Source organism: Desmodus rotundus, chromosome 8 (genome assembly GCF_022682495.2).
Source record: "Desmodus rotundus isolate HL8 chromosome 8, HLdesRot8A.1, whole genome shotgun sequence".
Taxonomy (NCBI): Eukaryota; Metazoa; Chordata; class Mammalia; order Chiroptera; family Phyllostomidae; genus Desmodus; species Desmodus rotundus.
The window spans coordinates 29,012,087-29,032,352 of record NC_071394.1 but is presented as its reverse complement, the minus strand read 5'-3'; the positions used below and the strand labels follow the sequence as shown (position 1 = coordinate 29,032,352).

The 20,266-nt window shown below is 42.1% G+C and overlaps 1 non-coding gene across 1 annotated transcript; it reads left to right on the top strand.

Annotated features, from left to right (window-relative positions):
- The first annotated feature begins 12,879 nt into the window (after positions 1 to 12,879).
- Positions 12,880 to 13,043, top strand: LOC112315774 (U1 spliceosomal RNA). The gene has a single exon (XR_002975923.1). It is a non-coding gene; the product is annotated as a U1 spliceosomal RNA (small nuclear RNA).
- The last annotated feature ends 7,223 nt before the right edge of the window (positions 13,044 to 20,266 follow it).

The window sequence follows — 20,266 nt, the reverse complement described above, 5'->3', positions numbered from 1 at the left end:
TTCACATGTATTGTCAAAAGTCATCTTCTAAGCAACATTATATAATATTGTTCTCATTTTATAGGTGAAAAAATCTGAGACTCAAGAACATTAAGAACTAACTCAATATTCATCTATGGGAGCTCAAATTCATCTGTGTTAACCCCACACCACAGTACCTCCTCCAGCACCACACCTAGACGTTGCAGAACTCTCTGGGCCTCCTCTTTCAGCACCTGCCTTCCAGATTTCCCCTTCAGGAACAAATCTCCATCTTTTGAAATGGTCAAAAATTATATGGAGGTCACATAAGTAAATAAAGAGGATATCTATTTTTCTTCCAAAACCAAACATAACAACATATTAGTAAGAATGGTTTTCTCACAAGCTCTAGAAACTCTTACAAATTGAAAGAACTATGTATTTTTTTAATTTTAATTTTTTATTGTTATTCAATTACAGTTGTGCGGCTTTTCTCCCCATCCCTCCACCCCACCCCAGCCAAACCCCTGTCCCTCCCCCACTTCCACCCTCCGCCTTGATTTTGTCCATGTGTCCTTTATAGTAGTTCCTATAATCCCCTCTCCTCACTGTCCCCTCCCCACTCCCCCCTGTCCGTCGTTAGATTGAAAAGAACTATATTTTTAACAATTTTGGATTAAATATCAAAAGGTAAAGAGACATTTACTTCAATGTATGATTTTATAGTTGAGCTTAACATTTTCATTCTTCTAAGTGTTCCCTGTAACTATTATATGTGGGCAAAGGAGAACATGAAGCTTTAGAAAGATACTTTACAATCCATACCAGCAGCTTCAAAGAAAGGTGAAAGGCAGTGAGAAAAATGCAAGGAAAATACTTTCAACAACTTGTTGACTCACTTCATATTCAATATATGGTCCCTTAAGTGATAAATCCATCAAGAAAGTGATATTCAAAATATATTCTGAATTGTATTTTATGGAGGAGGGAAGAGAGAAAGACTTCAAACTATTTAAGTAAGGCTTTTTATACACTGTTTCCATCTTGAAAACTACTTATATAATAAAAGAAAGCCTAAATACTTCTCAGTACTTTGAAGAAAAATATTATGACTAAGTATGGAAAGACTGAATTTCAAGCTCAAAAACAAATCCCTTCTCTCAGATAAAGCGAGTTTTAATGAGAAAATTTTCGTTCATAAAGTATTAGCCTCCAGATGATTTTGAAAAGCTCAAAATAAAATTTTAAAATAGACTTGACAGATTATTCATTGCTTTCTTCAACAAATATTTAGAGAACAGGGATGTCAACAGCAGGTAACATCCCTGGTTGCCTGGAATGCAATGATGAGCCCTAGAAACATCCCATCTGCCCTCAGAGAGTTTGCAGCCCAAGAGAAAAGACAAACTTGGCAGTAATTCTGAATGTAATGAGTGCTGTGAAGGAAAAGTAAGGTGGTAGGGCACCATGCAGCAGGAGGACGTACTCCAGGCTGCGGAAGGATCTGGGCCGCTTCGCCAAAATACGACATTTGAACTCAGGTCGTAAGGATGGTGCATTAGTTTCCAGGGATTGTCATAGCAAAACACTTCAAACCGGGTGGCCAGCCAGTATGCTGTACACCTGAAACAAATACAAAATAACATTCAATGTAAACTGCAATTGAAAAATAAAATTTTAAAAAACAGCAATTTTTTCTATTACAGTTTTGGAGGCTAGTGAGTTCAAAATGGAAGTGGCAGCAGGACCCTGTTCCCTCTGAGACTCTGGGAATCCTTCCTTGCCTCTTCCTAGCTTCTGGTGGTGGCCCTCAATCTTTGTCATTCCTTGAAATCCAGCTGTGTCACTCTGATACCTGCCTCTGTCATCTCGTGGCACTCTCCCTGCGTGTCTCTCCAGACCTTCTTGTATGGATACCAGTCATCTTGGACCAACAGCCCACTGCATTCCATATGACCTCACCTCAACTGAACTAACTACGGCTGCAAGGACTACCGTATTTTGCTGTGTGTAATGTGCACTTTTGCCCAAATTTTGTAGGGAAAAATAAGGGTGCACATTACACATGGGTAGTGCCTGAAATACCTTGTATCTGTCCTTGTGTTTTGTAATTATTTGTCACATAAAATTTCTTGTACCATAATAAGTTCAAAAATAAATGCTAAAATTCCTTTATAATGAAAAAAAATAAGTATCTAAATATAAATGAATAAAAATTGAATTAAAACAAAGGATTTTATCCCTGAAAGTTTGGGCCAAACACGTGGGTGCACCTTATATGTGGCAATATACGGTATTTCCAAATAAGGGCACGACTTCAAGCTACCCTCTGCGGGGATACAATTCAGCCCATAATAGATGGCTAGAAGCTGTGTAGGAAAAGACAGGTGAGGCAGAGGAAAGGGCCAGTCACAGGTCCTGCGGCAAGAAGGAGGGTAGCACATCACGGGAACAGGAAGAAGGCAGGTGACTAACTACCCTGTGGTCAGGCTTCTTCTCAGCTTAACCTTGCATGATGATCTTTCCTCACCACAGCTTATCAAAATAGTGCTGATAGTCTGATCAAGAGAGCAAGATATGGACCTGACGTTTTTCTGACTGCGTTTCTGAGATCCTCGTGGGGGAAGAAATCCCTAAGGATGGAACACGGAGGTTTTCTGGACAATACTTTTCTCAGCAGCATTGACTGAAATAGGATTAAAAATAGTTTTGCCCTCACTCTTTTAGGTCCTGGGGGATTTCACATGGAGTCTGAAGTCTCAGGATAAATTACTAAACCAAGCCTCGTTAAAAACAAAACGAAGATTGTTCCGGTCACGTTGGCGGAGTATCTGGAAACGGCACCTTGAAGCTCTGTTCTTGATTCAAGTTTTTTGCCCTGTGGCAACCACTGAGGAAGGAAAAGAGGGTAAGAATTATTGTTCTTGATTAGGAAAACTTATACTCATTCTTGGTACCCATTACAGTTTTAGTCTTCTAAATCGATCTGCTATTTTCTACACTTTATTCTTGTAGAAAATAATTTTTAGTAGGCACCTGTTATTAAAACAACTACCTAATCCTTGTACAAAAAATACATCACCTATGCAGATGTAAATGTATATACGATGCTTAGAAATAAAGTCCTTCTAAATAATAAAAACATAAAAATAAATTTTAAAAACGTAACAGAGAAAAACACCTTGATGGTCTCTTTCATGCTACAAAACAAACTAGTTCCCAGAAGGCTGTATGTGAATGAACAGATAGCTACCCTTGTTTTTAAGACCAACCCACATCCTGATGCTGTGGTCATTTGCTTCTTTGAATCCTGATCGACTCCAAAACCAATTGTGAGACCACAAATCAAGATGCAATGCCTGGTTAGGCAGTTCCCGTAAACCCCCATCTGCTTACAGCATTTAAAGTTGCAACAGATCCCCAAGGGTTGGGAAATTAGATGGTTTACGCTGGCCTGATGAACAGTGTTAGAGTGTCAAAAACAACAGTGGACCACAGAGTACCTAAGAGCTGGATTCGATTCTTGGCTACTGTCCCTGGGGAATGTGGGTGGGTGCATACGTGTGTAAGCATTTTGCTGTTATCCAGACCACAGTTGATTTTGGAGCAAGTTCTTCTAAGAAGTTAGATGGAACACTAAAAACATCGTGTATTCTCAGGTCAGCTTTTCCTGGAATATCAACAGAAGCAGTTTGAAATCCATCACAGGATATATTTTCCTCCCATTCACAAACTTTATTAAACGTCCAGGAGCTCGGGCACAAAAGTAGCACTAAGGCTTGTTGTCGACATGAAGTGCAAAACTGAATTCCTCCTGACTGCGTCCGCTGAGTTGTACTTCAAGGCTCTGAGAGTGAGACTAGCTCACACACCAAGAATCACAAATAGTGTTTATTTCCCCTAAAATCTTCTCTTATCCCGTTCACATCATTTGTGGAAGAGGAAAAAAATACCCCAGGTCCTTGCATTCTAAATCAGGAGGTCCTATAGACTTTTTCTCACCGGTGAAGAAGCAGGTAGGGAATATCACCAGGCAGAGGAGCTAAGTAAGAGACAAAGGTGCTGTTCTGGAAGAACACCTGCAATCGGGAGGTGAAGGCTCCATCGTGACCCTGCCGACCAGGTACTGCTTGACTGTGAGCAAATGACCTGATTTACTTGTGACTCAATTCACCTTTATTTAACTGGGCATACATGTGCCCTGTGGGTGTCACAGGGTCATTGAGAGGACTGAACAGGTCCTCCGAGTAATGGGAAAGAGCTGTGAAACGGTACAGGGCCACACATATTTAAGGTCCGGTTAGTCTGGTTCCTTTATCTCCAAGCGTCTCTCTGAAATCAGCTCCTCCCTCCCTCACTGTCACCATCAGCCTTGGCACCTTCAGTTGCCCTGCAGACACACACAGGCAGGGGCAGGGGAGGCCGAGCATCCCTGTGGAGCCCCACAAGCATCTCCTGCTCCCACACCCTACTCGTCCACCGTCAAGCGTTCCCCCCGCAGCTGCAGAGTTCAGCCTGCTGGTTGTGAACCCTGGCTGCATATTAGAATTACTGGGGCCTGGGCCCCAGCCCAAAAGCTTTCATTTAATTGGTCTGGGCTCTCAGTAATTCATAGTTTTTAAAACACTCCTAGTGATTCTAATGGGCAGCCATGGTATTTTTTTAATTGCTGTTTTAGAGGCTCACAAACTAAAATCACAATAATAATAAATATTTATTGGGCACTCACAGTGTGCCAGGCACTATGATAGGTATTTGAATGCATCATCTTGTTTGATCCTCCCAACTACTCTGTGATATAAGTGCTTTTACTATCCTCCTGTGCAGGGAGGAGCTGGAGCTCAGAGAGCTTGCCTGCCTTACTCCCTGACTCACAGCCACTGAGTGATGCGGCCAGGATTCTGCCTCTGCTCTGACTCCAGGACCCGGGCTAGGCTCTCCGCCAGGACCCTGTCCTGCCCTCCGCTGAAGCCACGTAATTGGTGAATGAGCTTGGAGGAACACGTAAAAAAACTGGTCTTAATGGGGAAAAGAGAAACGGTACAGAAATTTGTCATGCCAAATGAATCTTAAAACTCGAAAGCTTTCTGATGCGGCATTGTTAGAGCATTTTCTCCTCATGTTTCAAATGTACGGTTGACCCTGGGACATATTAAAATTTGAGGCTTAATTTAATTTTATATTGTACTCCATAAAGCAGTGTTATCTCACTCTCAGATTTCATAGTCCAAAGAAAAGTATCAGTAACGACGTTTATGGGAGGGGAAGAGCTGGAGATCTCCAATTTTTTCCCAATTAAGGGAAATTTTCCCTTTCCCTCTCTCCCCTACCTCCCCACAGGCTATGGCAATATGCAATGTGCAATAAGCTTAGACCATCCACAAGCTATAGAATTCTTTGTTCTCTGATTGTTTGGCCCCATGAAAATATTGAGGTTCTGCGGTTGTCTAATTGTGCTCTCAGAGCCCTGTGGGTTCTGAGGGTCCTCCGGATTGGGGGGTAGGTAACTTGAAGGAAAGAAAGTAAGAAGAGCTGGGGGTACTGGAGGCCCCCACTCACCACTTCACCAGAGAAACCAGCTTTCATTCCCTGACCTATTAAAAGTCACAAAAGCTTGGGTTTGAAGGATGGGCTGTTTGCTCTGTTGAAAACAAAGATTGCAAACCACTGTTCTAGCTAGTAAGTTGTGTGTCAGAACCTACCTGATGACCGAGTTTTAAGGATTGGATCACAACAAAATCTACGTTATCCTAGAGCTGTACTGAGCCAATCTGGATGACTCAGGAAGTACCGCAGGATCTTACTGGTGAGTAGAGCGATGGTAGCAGCTCTCCCAGTGCGTTGTGTGTACACAGGAAAACCCTCCGTATTGCTCTCAGAAGCTGAGGTGCTGCTGAGAGGCCGGTCTGGGACGCGCAAGTCCCGACATTGCTGCAGGACTCAGGAGCCTCGCCCAGGCTTCCTGTCCTCTGCAGACCGAGCTGCCTATGACCAGGGGCTCTCAGCGGCAGACGCAGAGGTTGCTACTTCAGAGTAGGCAGCACCATTTTGCCAAATGGCACTGCATGATTTTTTCCATGATGTTTAAAGTGGGAGTTTTAAGAGTGTTTTTCAATAACATTTATGTCATTTTCTAATTATAAAAGGAACATTTTGAAGTGTAACTGACCTCCGAATGCTTCTGCTTGCTGCTCAGATCTCTGCCGTCTTATTAAAAATAGGGAGAAGGAATAATTGTGGGGAGAACAATATAAATTGCCATGTCAGTGAATTAACCTGCATTGAAAAAAACAAAATTTGGTTTTCTGGGATGAGATTAAGTGGTGAGTATGTCACAAATAATTTCATTGCAGTAGAAAACTTCTGAAGAACATCATTTTTAAGGCTGCACGCCATAATGTATCACCCAGGCACAGGGCGCTTTGTATAGTCATTCTCCCACTGATGAGCTTGAAGATAATTTCCAATTTTGCGTCATAATAAACAACATCGTGATGAACATCTCTGAGCATAAAGCAGGGCCTGCACAGCGGATCACTTCCTCGGGATGAGTAACAACAAGTAGCATTGTATCATGTTTCACACTATATTTTAACGACATGCCCCTGCCTGGCTCCCCCTGCCTTTAGCTGTTTCATGTTCTTTTATTGTTTGTGTCCTTTCTTTACTTGGTGCCTTTAGCAATTTCTAAATATGCCACTGGGCTTCTGTCCCATTTTATTTTCAAAGATTCTACTGGGGTTCTATTTTCATTCTGCGGCGTCAGGTGTCCTGGCCATTAGATTTGAGCTCTCAATCAGGAACAGTGCTCTTGGTGCTGATGCGATCTCTTACCGTCTTACATCCTCTCCCATGTTACAAGCTTCTCCCAGGATCCTTCAGCACGTAACTTGGATCTTACATTCTCCTCCTCTTCTAATACCCCTGTGTTTTCAAAGCATATATTAAAATAGGTAGAAAACAGGCTTTGTAACATAACCCTGCCCTTTCTGAACTTTCTTTCCATAGGAAATCCTTTATGCTTAGAAAGTGGCTTTGTATAGTTCTTTTAGATCAGAGTTTCGCTGGAATGGGGGAGAGCTGCTGAGATTTGCACTCACTGGCATCGACGCGGTGGTTAAACACCTTTCCATATTTAGTGTTAAGCAAAATAGGCCCCCAGACCTATACCAGCCATCTCCCTTTGGCTAAAGTAAAAGTAAACAATTTGCTTTTCACATCATACAATGGCATTGAAGCTAAGGATAAATTGTAGTTGGCCATTTTCCTTCCTGGGTATTTCATAATTCTTGTGGTCCCACACTATATTCAAACTTGCCAAGATTCTGCTGTTTTATTCCCAAGACCGCTCTGTTAGTCTCCCAAGATCCACCTGCACAGTGAACCATAGACTATGAACAAGAAGATGCACATGGAGCTGTTGACAGCAGATTATAGGGGAGACTGGGTCCGTGCCAGGGTTTCCTCAGGCTGGTGGCACCCACATGGTACCTGGCACTCAGTGAACATCTGTTAAATGTCTGAAGGAATGAACAAACAAACTAACTAATGAATGGAAAATAAATTACAAGGACAGTTTTTGAGGTGTTTTCAAAAAGTGCCTCGTAAGTGCTGGACTGTGTGACCACGACAATTCCACGGTCGTCGCTGGCATTGCAGAGTGATACTTTCAGATGCACATCTTGAAGGGAAAAGATCAACACCTTGTTAATTGTCTCCATCTCAGTACTGTTCTCATGCCCCATTTCTCAAACCCTGTAATGTGTGATGAATGTTGAAGTTTAAGGAGAAAGATTCACGAGAGCTTGCCACCTGGTTTTCCTCAGCTACTGCTTCTTGCTTCCCAGCCCCAGAGAGCTCTTTCCTTCTTATCCTTAAGGGGCTAGTGTCCTAGGATTACCAACTGAACCCATTCTTCCCTAGACCTTTGTAGTTTTACCACCGAAAATCCCACATCCCTGGACACCCTTCCCCGGACACCCAGTGCAAGGCAATCTGGAACAGTCCATCACCCTTCTGGTGAAGAGCTTCTTTTCAGGCTGGGGACATTCTAAAGACAATGGAACACTTCAGCCACTTCAGGGGCAGGGACTCATTAGTGAGGAGAACTTCCAGAGCTCTAATATGAGTATAGAAGAAGGAACATAGATTTGCCTGGGGAAACAAAGGCATTCTTAGCAGAAACAGCATATGCAAAGGCATGGAGTTCACTCCGTTTAAATAAAACAGAGGTCCAAAGAACAGTGGGAGGGCAGAAGGGTGGAAACGGAGAGATCTCTCATTCTGGAAACAGATTCATAATTCTGGAGAGAGATTTTTCAGTAACAAAATAGCAGGTAACACACTCATGTTCATATGCAAGTCATAGTTGCTGGAAAAAAACACTTTTCACTGCCAGTGTAGAACAGCTATGCTCTTGCTCCCATCTACTGCTGAAAATAATCAAGAATTTGCAGAATTTTCCACTATTCCCAAGGGAGAGTGTGGTCTGGATCAGTCCAACCTATTATTCTCATCCTGTTAATTCCTACTGTTACCGTGAATAAGTAAGAAATGTGATGTGACTAACCACCACCACAGGCTGCATGATGTAGCAAAAGGCTAATTTATTTTTGATCTACCACTTACGTGTAAACATCTGAGTCAGAGCATCTCACCTTCTCTCCTGGGACTCCTGCAGCTAACTTGATAAAACACCTGAATATTATGCAACAGAACTTGGATTCATTTCTCCTCTCTTCTAACTCTTGGCTTTAAACATCTGTTTTCCCCTGTGGAAGCCTGAATTTGTCAGCAACAGAACAACATAACATTCTTATATATATAATCGTACTCTTGACTATGAAGCTTCAACACATGTATAGTGTTCTCCTACTCAGTATGGCTTCCTGGACTACATTGATAATCAAGTAACTAAAACTAGTGCTTCTTTGTGTTGCCACAGTCCACCAAAATAAATGCCTACGTCTGCACCACATTGACCTGTGCCGTCTTTGTGTAGCAGGCACCGTTGGTTGTCTACCAAACACCCATTCTTCTTTCTTCTTTCATAACATAAGCATTAGGCATAACACAGTCAGGTGCCTCGAGGAAAGGTGACCCCTGCTGAAAGTAATCTCATGAAAGGTCATGCCACCCCTTTGGGGAGATCAGCTCAGGCACAGGTTAATAATCCAGGGATGGCCATGAGATGCAAGAAGTCTATAGGGGCATTCTCTTGCTCTTGATAAAAAGCCATTAGAAGATTCTGTGAGTTGTCCGTTTTAGATGACTGCCTGAAATTGTTGCAGCCTGAAGATATAGGCAACACTGAGGATGTCAGAATAGAGGTGAAAATAACCAGATACCAGACCACGAGCTTCTGGCCAGTGCCCTTATCCTAAAATACACTGCTGCTCTACATTTTCTTCAAGGACGATTTTTGTTTAATGTTGGAGGTAAGACGTAAAGGTCCTAGACTTATTTCTTGAAAGTCATTCTACTCAGCCAATTCAGTACTATTTACAAATCATTTTCATTAATTCACAGTAGCTAAAATGGTGATTGACTCCAATATTCTTAGGCAATATTCATTAACCACAGAAATAGGATAGTCAAAGTGAAAATGTGAAAGAAAGTAATAATATCATTGATAAAGACAAAAGAAAAATAGGAACTTAAAACGAAAACAAAAGTACAACAGGTGAAGAGGGAGCTATTCTCTCCCATTAATAGAAGAATTCTGTCATTTGAGATATACACTATAATTGAAAACCTTTTGAGCTGAAAACAGAAGATAACATATAAAAAACATGTACAGCAAACAGCCTAGAACTAGCTGGGATCCAAAAATCAGTAACATATGACCAAATGATAGAACTGTAGAAATAAGGAAATTTGACAAAAATTACTGTAAATGTTCATTGATCATGAATATTAAAAGCTACAAGATGTCCTCTGTGTAGGAGAATGTATTATTAATTCATGATCAACAAGACAATTGTTTGAGCTAGTCCTCAATATGGTGGAGGATTTGCCCTGAACCAGCCACTCCCAACTATCCACTGCCTCTCTGAAGACAGTTGGTCAAGGTGAGATGTGCAAGCTACCAGTATCTCTAAGCCTCGGTTCCCTTTCCTGTAATTAGAGACAATACATAATTCAAAGGTCTGTAAGTGGCTGAAATAAGAGTATTTGTAAAGTACTGAGCAAATTTTTTGTACACTGTACAGTCCCAATTTTTAAGGTCCTTTTGCTTTCTCCTCCCTCTCCTAAGAAGACCACAGGGGTCATTGATCCCTTGGAATAAATCTGAAGTCTGCCTTCTGCTGACTAATTAGAGCCATATTTATGAGACTAACTTGATTTGGGGCAGCCATTTCTCATAGATGGTTGTGGGAAAAACAGGAAGCCAGCTCAAATATAATCAGCTCCTCAAAGTCAAGTGCTTCCCCAAAGGACTCGCATTGTTATGGCCTAAAAAAGTATCACACTAGAGTGTAATAATTTGTTTCTGTGACTTAATTTACTACTAGATTGAAAGTTGCTAAAGGAGACACCCTTCTATAACCCAGAGTCTAGCACAGACCTTGAGTATAGAAGATGTTCAGTAAGGAAGGGAGAGAAAGAGGGAGGCAGGAGGGAAAAAAAGGAAGAAGGAAGGTGGATGCAACACACGTCCAAATGGGTAACGTTTAACTTCTAGACCAGGGCTGTCTGGTATAAATGTAATGCAAGGCATAAATATGAGCTACATATGTAATTTTATATTTTCTAGTAGCCATACTACAAAAAGAAACCCGTGAGATTAATTTTAATAATATATTTTATTTAGCACAATATACCCAAAACATTATTATATCAACATATAATCAATATGAAAAATGATTATGGGCTTTTTGCTTTTTTGCAATGTCTCCAAAATCTATTGTGTATTTTACATTTACTGAGCATCTCAATTCAGACTAGACAAGTTTCAAAGTGTTCAGTAGACACAGGTGGCTAGAGGCTACCACACTGAACAGCACAGCTCCACCCTCTACAAACCTTCTCTCAGTACCTTTCCCATTTCAAAAGCCCTGCCTCCTACTGTAGGGGCCTCACCTACTTCAAGGTGCCCAGCTCCCCCGACCCCAACACCTCCATTACCCTAATATCACTCCAGCTTACAAAATATATCCATTCCATAATCCAGATTCCTGCCCTACAGTTTCATTGAATCTGGTGTTATTGGATACTAACTAGTTTAAGTGGTTAACACTCCCAAGTAATCACCTGAATGTTAATAGATGTTGGGAAGGAAGCCTCTCTCTTCCCACCAATTGATTAATATGTGTTCTATATATTTTTTAAAAACGTGAACAATAACTTTAGTTAGCCCCCTCTGTGAAGGCACCTACTGAGGTCCCATGGGACACCCGAAGACATGGGTGAAACAGCATTTCAGAGCAAGACTTCAGAACACAGACTCTACCGTCTGTCATTATGTCCCCAGTACGAAGCACGGTGTCTGCTGTGTAGAGAGCACAATAAATATTGACATTAAATGTGATTGAAACTAGTTGAGAATCACAAGTGGGAGTTCAATCAGAGCTACTTAAGGTTACTTCACGGGAAAAAGAAATTCATGGGGCATGGCTACGAGACTTGTTGGGTTTCTAAGTGAAAGAGTCAGTCTTTTATTAGAAAGTAGGGAAAACAAAATGACATAGTGGGAAAGAAATACGATGGCAGAAATCCCTTTAAGTCCATGGATCAGAGAGCAGAGTGTGTATGATTAATCTTCAGGGATTGTGGGGAGAGGATATTTACACATTCATTCAACAAATATTGTTAAGCTCCAATGCTATGCAGGCTCCGTGCTTGGCACAGCCATGCAAACGTGAGTAAGAAATTTTTCCTGCTCCAAGAGAGCTCTAAACCAGATAGGAGACTGACAAAGAAATAAGAAATGCCCTGCATTCAGATGTGATGAAGGTGTGCTGTGATGGAGATATTTACAAAGTAGAATGGGGTCAAGGAGGAAGGGGTGACCGTGTACACAGTTCTGAGTGGCTTCATAGAGGAAGAGAAAAGAAGGCCTAAAGGATGAGTAGGGGGTCTGCCCAGCATATTTAAAAACATGTACAAAAGCACAGACATAAGAAAGTACATGGGCCATTCTAGAAATCAGAAAAATTCAGTGTAACTGAAGCAGCACGTTGGGTAAAAAGGAGAGCATGATAGATGATATTGAAAGTGTAGACTGAGCCCAAATCACAAAGGACCTTGCATGTTCTGCAAAAGGATCTGGACTTTAGCCTAAAAGTGATACGTAACAAGTCTAAGGGTTAAGCAGGTACGTGGTAGAATAAAACTCCCTGCCCCACATGAAGCCAGTAGTGATCGTTTTACTTGCTTTGGCCAATGAAATGTGAACAGGAGTGATGTGGGTCACTTCTGAATGATAGTTTAAGAGAAAATGCATGCTTCGGCCCATGCTCCTTTACCTCTACCCAGTGACCAGCAATCTTAAAACACTGGCCTTTCATCCTTGATTCCTGAGTGATTACAATGAGCATAACACTTCTGTTGAATGACAGTAGACTTGTAGCAGAGGTAAGAAATAAACCTGTGTTGTCTTAGCCACTTTGATTTGGAGGTTGTTTATTACTAAAGCAATGTTTCAGGCTATCCTGGCTTATATTGTAGTGGAATAACATGATCAGATTTATATTTTTAAAAGGTAATTGATGGCAATATGGAAGATGGCTTAAAGGTAGGAGAGGAAGTTAATTACAGACAAGGAAGCCAATAGGGAGATATTGAAATAATTCTAGGAAAGAAATGATAAAGACCTAAAATTAGAACAGGAGAGGTAAAGGAAATGAGTTATACTTTAAAAAAAATATTTAGAGAGCAATAGCAATGAGAATTTGGTGACTAATAAAACATGGTTTAATACTTACCTGGCGGGGGAGATACCATGATCACGAAGGTGGTTCTCCCGGGGCGAGGCTCATCCACCGCACTCCAGATGTGCTGGCCCCTGCGACTTCCCCAAATGTGGGAAATTTGACTGCATAATCTGTGGTGGGGGGGGACTGTGTTCGTGCTCTTCCCCTATGAAAAATACATATATACACATATGGTTTATAAATGTTTTAGTTTTCTATTCTTATATAACAAATTACTCCGAAACATATCAGCTTAAAACAATATAAATGAGTATCCTCTCACAGTCTTCTGTGGGTCTGGAAGTTTAAGAACAGAGTAGCCAGTGGTTATGGCTCAGGATCTCTTACGAGGTTGCAGTATCTGAAGGTCTGAGTGGGTCGCAGGGGGGTCCAACCTTTTGGCATCTCTGGGCCACACTGGAAGAAGAAGAGTTGTCTTGGGCCACACATTGAATACACAAACACTAACGAAAACTGATGAACAAAAAAATGTTTTAAGTAAATTTCCGATTTTGTGTTGGGCCACATTCATAGCTGTCCTGGGCCCCAGGATCCACTCCCAAGATGGTTCACTCACATGGCTGGCAGGTTGATGCTAACTGTTGGCAAGAGCATTCAGTTCCTTTTCACATGGATCTCCCCAAAGGGTTGCTTGAGTGTCTTTTTGATATGGCAGCTGGCCCCCAGAACAAGTGACCTGAAAAAAGAATAAGGGGAGGCAGCACTCTCTCTTATGACCTGACTTTGAAGTCACACACCATCACTTCTAGCATATTCCTTAGTCACATAGGCCTATCATGATACATCGTCAGAGGGACTATAAAAAAAGATGCAAGTTTTAGAAGGTGAGGATGATTGGGGGCATCTTGGAGCCAGACTACCACAATGGACAAGACGGAAGTACAGAAGCTGACTGAGATTTGTAGTCTGAGTGATAGGATCCAATGATGGGATTGAGCAAGATACAAAACACAAGAGAAAAAAAAAAGATTAGGAGGGGAGAGAGATTAGTTCAATTTTGGACCTGCCATGGGGAGGAACCTAAAAAGCATACAAAAATGAAATGCCTAATTATTATTTGAAAAGAGGAAGTTCTGCCCTGGCTGGTGTAGCTCAGTGGATTGAGTGCCAGCCTGTGAACCAAAATATCACTGGTTCGACTCCCAGTCAGGGCAATACCTGGGTTGTGGGCCAGGTCCCCGGTAGGGGTCATGTGAGAGGCAACTGATCCATGTATCTCGCACACTGATGTTTCTTTCCCTCTCTTTCCCCCTCCTTTCTCCTCTGTATAAAAGTAAATAAGTAAATAAAATCTTTTAAAAAAAGAAAGAAAGAAAAGAGGAAGTTCCCAAGAGCGATTAGAGTCGAGGATGTCAGAATCAATATATATAAGTGGAGGAAGCCAAGCAGAAAAGAATATGGCCCAGGAAGGGTGTACAGAAAGAAAAGGGAAGAAACACAAAATCAGGAACAAAACCTTATTGAGAGAGTCCTTTATTTAAGGAATTGGGTGTGGGAGGAAAAGTCAGCAAATGACACAGGGAAGAAAAAATCAGAGAAGTGAGCAGAGCATAAGAGCTATGTAGGCATGGAAGGCAATGGAGGGGAGGAGTCACTGAGTTTCAGCAGCAGTGCCAAGTAACACAAGCAGTCAAGTAATAGGAAACGGAGGCCCGCCTACCCCCGCAACCCGGGATTTCACAGTTCAGGCAGGCGGCCATCTGGTAAAAGGTCTCAGCAGAGTTGGGATATGGAGCTCGCCTAAATGCATGACTTTGCCCATTAGATTAAACCACTCCTGTCATGCAATGGAGGTGGTTTCCCCTCATGACAGGCCCACCCATTACCTAAGGACTAGTATGTACAATTATGAAAGATTCCTTTTATCATGGGTCTGTCATGCTCCATCTATTGGCAGTGGAGAGTAAATGAATGGGTCAAACAAAGCACTATGTCCTCTGCCCAAACAACCACGCCTTCAAGAACAGCTTAAGGTGTTGCTAACCTTCTTGGGGCAACCAGGAAGCTAATCTACAGGCTGCAGTTATAGGGTAGAAAGGTAGTTATAAGGTAGGCATTTTGGTCACTAAAAAACTCCCAACACCTTAAAAGTGCCTGGCACATAATAGATGCTCAAAAAATATTAGTCAAATAAATCAATTGGGATTGAATCCTAAGGTCAGGAAATACTCAAATGGCAATATTATTTTTAGCCAAATGAGAAAAAACTCCAGTGACTTACCAGAAACTAAAAGCAGAAATGTTGTGATCATTGCTATATTTAAAGTAGTTACCTTTGGTTTTGAAGACAACGCATCACAGCATCCCTGAAATCTTTGTCTAGGATAAATCCCAACCCAACAGTATGCTCAGGAGCCAGTGACAGGAGGTAATATAGGAAACTAAAACTTACTACCACTCAAAATGAATGGCTTTGGCCATATATTGTCATTATTTACTGAGCCTTCCTCAGTCTTAGACATCCTGCCAGGAAATTAAGGAAATAAATTCAGTCACAAAGCAAGAAAAGGCACTGCTAGGAGGGGTCCAGTTCCACTAATCCGTTCATTCATTTATTCACGCATTCATCATTCAGGAAACTTTCACTGAGTGAATACTATGTGCCAGACACTGCTAGGCTAAAATCCTTTCTGGAATAAATAGTGTTGGTTTTGTTCCAGTGATGACAGTTATTATTTTATTCCTGTCACCCTCAACTTCATCATTTATTCATGTGATGTTGGAGGCATATGAAGGCCACCGTGGGAACCTAAGGAAAGTCACCTGGATGTCTGCTGACTCATTTTTCCTCCCATGAGGAGTGATGACAACATTTACTCAGCAGTCTCACCTGCACCTCCTGAGAGTCATTTTATTCTAAGAGTTGATCTATCCAGGGCCATAGATCTAAATTACCAATTTATGGGGGTGAGGGAGACCATTTGGGCTTACCTTAGAGAGAAAACTCCATTCCCCTATTATGGCAATATTTTCCCGGTTATAATTTAATCCTCAGAATCTTACAAGAACCTTAGGATGATAGTGGATAAATGAGCAACTGCAGTACATTAAACCCGTATTTTCATTCTAAGAGCCTGATCTGGCTGGTTATCAGTTTTTAGCTTTTCACATCATTGCTTATAGAAGCAAACCATGATACAACAGAAACAACTTAAGAGCTAACAGGATACCACCATGGTTGTGTGCGTTTAGAAATAGTCCATTGATGACACAGGAGAAATCAGATGGTTAAACTTTTGCAGCATTTTTTAAAGACCTCCAATAACGCCTGATACCTTGAAGTATAAATGAGGGAAAAAGAAGGGAGTGCCCATGCAAAGAAACAATGGAAATCTATCTTTGACCCCATCAAACAACCCCCTTCTGTCTTAACCCCAGCAAGAACTCCCTGTATCTCCTTGGAATCTTAACTTCCTTCCAAATATCTGTAGGACTTGCCTTCATTCCCCAGGCAGGCCTGGTGTCACTAAGAGTTCTTAACATGATGCTTTGGTTTCCTTCAGCTGCTATAACTGATTACTACGGACTGGATGGCTTAAATCAACTGAAATCTCGTTTCTCATAGTCCTAAAGGTTAGAGGAATGGAATGAAGGTGTTGGCAGGGCCACACTCTCTCTGAGGCTCTGGGCAAGAATCCTCCCCTGCCTCTTCCAGCTTCTGTGATTGCCAACAGTCTGTAGCATTCCTTGGCTTGTGGCTGCATCACTCAGGTTTCTGCCTGTTCTTCACATGGCTGTCCTTCTCAAGGTGTGTCTCTGTGTCCAAATCTCCGTCTCCTTATAAGGACATGGAGATTAGATTTAGGGCCCGTTCTAATCTAGTAAGACCTCATTTTAACCTGATTACATCTGCAAAGACCTTCTTTCCAGATAAGGTCACATTTGCAAGAACCAGGGGGTTAGGACTTCAACCTCTCCTTTGGGAATGCACAGTTCAACACACAAAAATGCCCAAACTCTGAGTCTTCTAATGTTGGAAAATTCTACATCATAAACATGAGCCAGCCCTTAGCATCGCTGGGCCTCCTCTGTGAAACTGGAATAATTCCCGTTTTCCTCAAAAGTTTGTTGCAAGTTACAATGAAAACTTTCCTTCTTTCTCTCCCCCTTCTTTCCTTCACTCCTTCCTTCCCTTTCAGAATCCTCATGAGTATTTTCTGCGAGGGCCCAGTGTCAGTGCTATGAAGGATGGAAAGATGGAGTGAGACTCCCACATTCATAAGATTTACACCCTGTAGGAAGATTCAACCATCCATAAAAATCATAATATATAGCAAAAGGTGGCAATTGCCATGAGAGTCACAGACACCGTGACACAAAAATACAGACAACATAGATCAATTCCTGCCGGGAAAAGTCACGCAAGGCCTCTGAGCTTGATCTTGAAGAATATCTAGGATTTGGATTTTCAGAGATTGGAAGAAGAGTTCTCAGTTGAGCTGGGCGAGCAAAGGCACAGCGGCAGGGAAGCACAGCGTGTTTGCGAGTTTCTCAGTGTCTCCAGGCCCCTCCCGTGTCGCTGCTATAAATGCATTTCAGAGGATTTAATAGGAAAGAGATTAGAAGGAAAAGCACCAAAAAGGTAGCCAACTGTGACCATCTCTGGGAGGAGCAATTTTCCTTTGTGCTCTTATTTTCTTTCAGATTTTCTTCAATGCTCATGCATTATTTATAATCAGGAAAATATTTTTTTCCATTTTTCAAGAAAGAGTTTCAAATTGCCACACAAAAAAAAAAGAGAGAGAGAGGGGAAATCACATCTTTCCAGATACAGAATTCTAACAAAGTGAGACGACTTTGATCATGCCAATTAAGACCTGGAGGGAGACAGGACCAGGAGAAGCAGCTGATACGTGGTTCCTGCAGTGCTATCTGCACTGGCCTGGCAGTGGGGCCAGAACTGGAGCAAAGCTACAATTTTTCCCTTAGGTAAGCAATGTCTGCCCTCTGCTGGTGATTCAAAAGTTACCAAAGGCAAGAGTTCTTTCCCATCTTCATAAGACAACGTGACGGAAAAAAATGTGAAATCATCATTCTGATCTTAAAGGCATGTGTATTGCCACTTTGACCAGGTCTTCAATTTCTTTAAGTATGCCCCCCGCATTGGAGAGAAATGCCCATTTGTTCGCTTTCCCTTTGGGGCCAGTGCGCAGCCCATCCTCAGGCTGGGACTGTCCCCAAGTCAGAGGAACTCATTCAGTTGGTAGAAGGGCAGGTTTGGTTTGGGGGCAGGGCTGTGATACCTCCCTGTGTGGGGGGAGCAGTGAGAGGTTTGCAAAAGGGGACATGAAGAGGCACAAACACTGAAAGGCGTCAACTGGTCTCCTAACTTCAGAGGTTTGGTTGGTGTGTTTTCTGGCTTGAGACTCTTAGCTGAGTCTCTCACATCACTATTAACTTTCAGGACTGGCTGATCTCTGGTTACGAGACTGTTCTGCGCCTTCGTTATAGGATGTTTCTTTAGCAGCATCCCTCACCTCTACTCACTAACTGCCATAGCACTCTCCCACACCTTGTGACAACCCGAAATATCTCCAGGCATTACTAAATATCCTCCCCGGCCAGCAGAGGGGATACAATCACCCCCTGCTGAGAAACACTGCTTTAGACCCAGCTGCTTGTCCTTTTCAAACCTGGCTGCATTTCCAAACCTTCAGTCATACTGTGTGCAAATAAGCAGGGTGGCAGACCAAACGCAAGGCCAAGCCTCTTACCTCCTGGGGCTTGGTCTCATCAAATGTAAGATACGGTTGTCGTAACTTTTTTCTTGCTAGACTGCTCTGTTTGTTTAGTCCACAAAAACTCACTGAGCACCTGTCATGTGTGGTGAAGACCCCTGGCGGAACTAACAAGTCAGAACGTGAAATTCCTGTGAAGAGCGTGAAGTACCAATCAGGTGTGCTTCTGTGGTAAAATGAATGACGAACCTTTGGAAGGCAGAACTTTAGGGAAGACTGGATTCAGGCCCACGACCTTATGCACATTTCTGAAATCCTGAAAACTTTTTCTTCTTTTTGTTTCTTTTAACGATTTGTCATCAAAATCTCTTTGGTGGCAAAACCTGATGTGAATGAGGCTCCTTACAGTCTTCATTGGTCTACCGAGTGTGAATATTTGTATTTTTCTGCATGATACTGTGTGTTTAGTCAAGGGATGCTTCCCCAGCTGTACTCAGGTATTCGTTAAATTGTATATAACATGTGTACTCTCTTACCTTTCTAAAAGGTAAACAATCTGAAGGCCAGAACGCATGTGGCCCCAAGGGTTTTGCAAAGGGACCGTGGACAAGTATATGCAAATTAGCAGGGAAATGAGCAACACAGGAGCTAACATTTTCACGTAGTAGTTCTTAGTTCTTATTTGCCTCTGGCACCATGCCAGGCAAACTCTAAGCTTATGAGATCGATGGGGAAAGAAGGGTGTGTGAGTTTGCACAAAGGGCATGTGAATTTTGTCACGTGATCAGCGTAAGTAGCCCCTGTCCGAAGATCAAAGACCATCCCGCTCCATCCCTGCTCCGCAGGGATCAAGTTCAGCTCACCAAGTTCGCCTGCTCTGTCCTCACACTTTCTTCATGCCTGTTCAACCCAGCAGCCTTGGACAGAGATGAATATCTCCGTCCTTGGGTCTGGCTCTCCTCTGTGTGAGACATGGGGGAATGGAAGGGGGATGCTTTTATCCTGTTGTTTAATGTGCAGAAGGTTTTGTAGGACACATGGATTAATCTCTCAGAAAATAAGAAGAGAGATTTCTGATAAGTTCGAGTTTCACAACATCTCAATCAGTTTTTTGTGTTTTTAATGTTTTTAAATATATTTTATTGATTATGCTATTACAGTTATCTCATTTTCCCTCCTTCCTTCCCCTCTGCCCTTCATACCCCCTCCCACCCACATTCCCCCACTTTTAGTTCATGTCCATGGGTCATACATATAAGTTCTTCGGCCTCTACATTTCCTATACTATTCTTAAACTCCCCCTGTCTATTTTCTACCTACCATTTATGCTACTTATTCTCTGTACCTTTCCCCCCTCACCCCCTCCCACTCCCCTATTGATAACCCTCCGTGTGATCTCCATTTCTGTGGTTCTGTTCCTGTTCTAGTTGTTTGCTTAGTTTGCTTTTGTTTTTGTTTTAGGTGTGGTTGTTAATAACTGTGAGTTTGCTGTCATTTTTACTGTTCATATTTTTATCTTCTTTTTCTTAGATAAATCCCTTTAACATTTCATATAATAAGGGCTTGGTGATGATGAACTCCTTTAACTTGACCTTCTCTGGGAAGCACTTTATCTGCCCTTCCATTCTAAATGAAAGCTTTATTGGATAGAGCAATCTTGGATGTAGGTCCTTGCCTTTCATGACTTGGAAT